We start from the raw sequence: 5845 nt of genomic DNA, 5'->3' as shown, positions 1-5845 counted from the left end.
GTGCTCGCTTCAGCAGCACATATACTAAAATTGGAACGATACAGAGAAGATTAGCATTGCCACTGCGCAAGGATGACACACAAATTCGTGAAGCGTTCCATATTTTAAAAGTTTAGAACAGAGGCAGAAGGAACATCCATTCAGAGGCTGCCCCACATGTGGCCCATACATATACAGCCACCAAACTAGATAAGATGGATGAAGCAAAGAAGTGCAGGCCGACAAGAACTGGATGTAGATCTCTCCTGAGAGACACACCTAGAATACAGCAAATACATAGGCGAATGCCAGCAGCAAACCACTGAACTGAGAATGGGACCCCGTTGAAGGAATCAGAGAAAGAACTGGAAGAGCTTGAAGGGGCTCGAGACCCCATATGTACAACAATGCCAAGCAACCAGAGCTTCCAGGGACTAAGCCACTACCCAAAGACTATACATGGACTGACCCTGGACTCTGACCTCATAGGTAGCAATGAATATCCTAGTAAGAGCACCAGTGGAAGGGGAAGCCCTTGGCCCTGCCAAGACTGAACCCCAGTGAACGTGATTGTTGCAGGGAAGGGAGGTAATGCGGGGAAGATGGGGAGGGGAAGCACATATAGAAGGGGAGGGGGCGGAGTTACGGGGATGTTGGCTTGGAAACCGGGAACGGGAATAACAGTCGAAATGTAAATTGAAAATACTCAAGTTAATAAAGATAAAAATAATCTGTCTGTAAAGGAATAATTGAGAAGAAATACAGGTAACTGATTTTGAAAATGTGTAAGAATTCACCCTTCCCCATGAACATTCAATGTGATTCAGTGCGGAACCTTGCTGACAGAGTTGCATGAGATAGAAAAACAAGAAATTTTTGCAGGAAAACATTCCCTCATATAAACTGAAGTTGGAAATAACCTTGGATCTTTAATATCATAGGAAAATACTTCATTTAATTAGTCTAATTATGTGACTTTGCTAAGTAGTTGTCAAGAAAAATGTACATAGAAGTTATTATACTGCCATGACCACACATCCTAAAATCACTGTAACAGTACTCTAGATCCATAAACTCACATTTATTTATGCCAGTTTTGCTAAGCAAAACATTCTAAAAGGAAGTACAATATTCTCTTTTAAATTAATTAATTGATTGATTGATTAATTTATTTATTATTTATTTTCATCGCAAATGCTGCTCCCCTCCTGGTGCCAATATGATTACTGAGGCACTAACTTCCAAGTTACAAACATAAAAGAAAATTGTTAATAGCTGAACTCATGGGCCCAAGTTATGTTTTGTAAGCTGTGGCTTGATGTCTTTTGTGAAAAATATCAACCTTTCAAATATAAGTGATTCTAATAAGCCTGTCACATTATTCCTTGTCCAAATAAAAGTTTACTATTTTGTATTACCCAGAATACTCAGGTTGGCATACTAGTAATTATATTTAATTTGAAATCATTCTATTCAGATAGTCTTTGTCAAAACTAAATAAGTTATTATTATACCTTCTGGCAAAGAAGTAAATTAAAATGACCTTTATTTAAGATGTAACAATTATTTAAAATCAATGTTTAGTTCCACTTAAACAAGTAAACCTTTGTACATATGCACAAAACTAATTATTTTGTATTTTTATGTAATTTTCAAAGAGACAAAGACTGAAATATACTTTTAAATTGTATATTAATTATTTAAATATTTCTGAAATTTTCCAACATGTGATTCTAATTTTAGTGTAAATTACGATTTATGAGCTGTTTTGAATTGTTTTGCAATTTAAACCATTATCATACCTTAAAAGCATCATTTCTCAATTCTACAAGTAGTTGTAAAACATGTCAGAAAATTACATGTTATAATTATGGACAAAAAATCTAAAGTGTGATTTTGATCCTCATCAATATAAGCTTATGATAATTAAATTGCAATGCAAATGTAAACCCACAAAACTCTTCTGATTTTGTATAGTAGATGTGTTTTAAGAGAGCTAGCATTAAAGATCCTAGAGTATATTGACAAAATGCCATGTTCGATGTCACAATAAGAATAAAAATATGTATAGGTACAGCAATTTTGAAGAAATAATATGTTATTTTCTTAGGAGAATATTTTGACAATATGCCATGTGTCTTATATGTGCTTGCAATATCCTTTTTTGTCACCTCTGCTGCGTCATTTCTTATCTTTATTGGACATTATAGCAAGACACTTGAATTTAGAGAAAATTCTAGCTTCTTTAAAAATAGTACTTGTGGACATATCCCATTTTACTTCTCTGTGAAAGAAAAAGTATCTATTGAACATACACAAGAAGGACTGTCCTGTCAGCTTTCTGATTAGTTTCATACTTGAGAGACAAAGAAAGTCTCAATGTCTCAACTGTGGACAACTGAGACTTACACAAACACAAGGGGATACAGATTCTTTCCCCACTAGAATAGAAACTACTTCAGTATTCTTGATCCAAACAATAAGTCCTTAAAGATTTGTGAAAGCCAGGTCTTCTACAGCAGATGTGTTATTCCTTTGAGCTTCTATAGCTTGTGAGTAAGGAAGTGCTAAAATTTAATTTAAAGATTTTTCTATTTTCTGTTATTTCGTGAACATTATCAAATGATAACTGTTGTTGTCTATGTGTAGCATCACCATCAACATTTTAGAATATTATATTCTAAATTGTAGGCTATTCATTTTTCAATCCTCCATATCTCGTAGACAAGATCATTATTTATATAATGTACACAAATTTATATTATGATTATTTTAATCATTATTACATATGGTAAGATCTTTCTGTGATTTAATACGACATTCATACATAAGATTGAAGGTATTTACACACTTATGAAATGTAAAAACTATGCAATTTAAGATAAAAAATGTATATAATGTATATGATTTCCAATTAATTTAAAAAAATAATAAGACTTTTAAACAACATAAAACTATTTTTCAATAATTTTATATTCAGTAAATGTTATGTGACATGTTTATTTTATTTGTCTTTTAATTTTTAATTATAAACTAGTCAATATGTGATGCTTTAATATACAAGTACATTTAAATACATAAATTATCCAACATTTGAATTCCTATATGTAATAATTTATATTTAATATAATATCTTATTAATTAATATGTAAAACTTAAATGATTCATTATATATACATATGCTTAAAACTTTATAAAAGTTTTTGAAAATAGGTGAGGTCCTAATAATATCTTTCAAAGTAATTTGTCTGCTTACATGAACATCTCTGTCCAAGTGTATGAGAATAACAAATTTTGGCAATCATTCGATGAGGCTTTCTGAGTTCTTTCCTTTAAATGTAGTAAAAGAAAAACATTTAATGGTTAGGACTACTTTCACTTTAATCTTGTTCATGGATGAATATGCATTATGATTGTCACCCTGGAATCAAAAAAATGACTGTATAAAAATACCATATTCACTTAAATCAGTTGACTTGTGATATATCAGACTTACTACATAAAGATTGCAAAATTAAATTTGAACATGTCTTTGGGAGTAAAAATTTTGAGGTCAGAATACTCACAGTTACTAATATTTTAAATTAGCCTTTTATTTTTATCAAGAGGGCATGGATTTGAAAGAGGGCATGAATGATGACATAGGAAGGATTGGATATAAGAAAAGAAACAGAGAAATGACGAAATGACACCTAAATCTCAATATTAAAGGAAATATTTTTTAAAGAATCATTGTTGCTTTCAAATGCACCTTTTCCTGTTACCTAGGATAGAATGAAATCAGATTCATTGTTCTTCCAAATGCCACTGATCTGGAACATACAAGGCATTAGAGCATTGCCTTGTGATTATAGAGTGATCATTTTAGTGTTGACACACCAATATATATTGATATGGAACAGTATGCCATATACTGTCAGGATATCTACATACTGACTAGAAAATGGGAGGTACCAAATACATTCTTGAAGTTTCAAATGCCTTACAGGCTTTCTTTAAAATGCATGCTATTTTTTGAATATGAAAACTGATTGTACCTTATGCTTAATGAGGCAAACACATCTCCCATAAAAACAAATATATATGTTAAAATTCAATAGAGTTGAATAAAGCAACTCCTGTATTGTATTATTATTCCTGTTTTGTATTTTAAAAAGCAAGATTTATTCTTTTGTAAAATACTTTTGTAGAAGTAGTTTACATGTAACATGCTAAGAGGGAACTACTGCAAGTCATCAAATACTTTGCAAACCATGAAATGTGGAATTCATGTACTGTGATGTTTGCAAATATTCTCCCCATCTCACTGAGTGTTTTAAAAAATAATTCAATGGCCACAGAAACAATGTGTTATATCCTCAGAATTTTCTCTTGCTGTTCTTTTGACTTAGGAACCTGTAGAATCCCTCTTATCACAAAGAACTCTAGGTTTTTAACTTGCCTTGTTCTCTTCTTAGAAAACAAGTTTTTACACAACCTCATGTTTCACTAGATTACTAGATTATTTTATACTCACAGTGGATAGAGTCCTCTATTGAACACCTTAAATGTGACAGACTGAATGATAACCCCTAGTTTTGTTTAAATCTTAATCTCTAGGATTTATAGTACTATTTCATATGTAGTTTTCAAATACAGTGTGTTGGTGTGTGAGTCAGAGGAAGAACATATGAGGTAAAATATCTTGGAATTTTAGTTTTAGAATTGTACATAATTAAGTATGCTTTGGAGTAAAAAAGGAAGAAGGAACAGTGCTGAAAATCAAATGCATTATATTGTTGTCTTAGGAAAATATTCTTATTATTAAAGTCAATATGGTTTAGAGGCATAAAAGCATAATTTGGCTATAAAATGTTTTATCACTTAGGCCCCCTATTAGGAGTATGGCCTGATAGCCATGAAGATTCCATCTAGGAAACAAGATAATGACATGCTTCTGACTTCCTAACTAAAATAAATGAATCTTTGTTACTTAAAGCCACCAAATTTTCAGGAAATTTTGGTAATCATGGCGATAAAATCAGGAAATTAATGCCATTTGTATTATAGCACCCATCATTCCCTTCTATTCTCTGTCCTACTTTAATTTATATATGCTAGTTATTCTGTTGCTTATCAATACATGATTAGGTTTTTAACAGTATTTCCACTGTTTCAAGTCATGACACTGATGATTTAAGTGATCTATCTCTTCAAAGGAATCAATTCATAATACTAAGTGCTAGACATTTATCAGATGCCTTAGAATGTATATTTATATTGATTTTTCCCTTACCAAGTATTGAATTGAAAATGTATCATTTTTTAGAAGAAATTAGGGAAAGTTCTCCCTTCTTTTTTTTTAAAAAAAGAAAACACAATTACAGGTTTTGCTGTTTTACACAATGTATTTTCTTTTTACAATGTACATTCTAGATTGTTTTATTATTTTTAGTACTGACAACATTGCTAGAATGCAAAAAGAAAATAGAACAAAAATGTGAAGGCAAGAATTGTCAAATAAAATGAAGCTCATCATAACCATTCTTAAAACAAAAACAGATGAAAACATTGATATGGATCAGGTTCCCCATGTTAGATGACATTGACATTGGTTAAATGTGTCAGATTTCTAGACAAAAGATGAAAAAATAATAAGGTGATATATTTGTATAAGGAGGTCCATCTCTACACACAGATTATGTAGCACACAAATGGGCTTTTACTGACATTCTTTTTTTTTTTTCTTCAGATACCACAGGGTAATCTCTTTTTGTATCATGTCATGATGGCTTTCAGATCCTGGAAGAAAAATGTTTTAGTTATTTCATTTTATATAAGTCTCATGAAAACATTTTATAACAAAGAACTATAGACTGCTGACAGC

At 31.2% G+C, this 5845-nt stretch overlaps 1 non-coding gene across 1 annotated transcript; it reads left to right on the top strand.

Moving 5' to 3' along the window:
* LOC116902667 lies at nucleotides 1-107 on the top strand. Its single transcript, XR_004388229.1, has one exon. It is a non-coding gene; the product is annotated as a U6 spliceosomal RNA (small nuclear RNA).
* Nucleotides 108-5845: the final 5738 nt, after the last annotated feature.

Source organism: Rattus rattus, chromosome 5 (genome assembly GCF_011064425.1).
Source record: "Rattus rattus isolate New Zealand chromosome 5, Rrattus_CSIRO_v1, whole genome shotgun sequence".
Taxonomy (NCBI): Eukaryota; Metazoa; Chordata; class Mammalia; order Rodentia; family Muridae; genus Rattus; species Rattus rattus.
The sequence above is the reverse complement of the archived record's forward strand: the minus strand, read 5'-3'. Positions and strand labels throughout refer to the sequence as shown.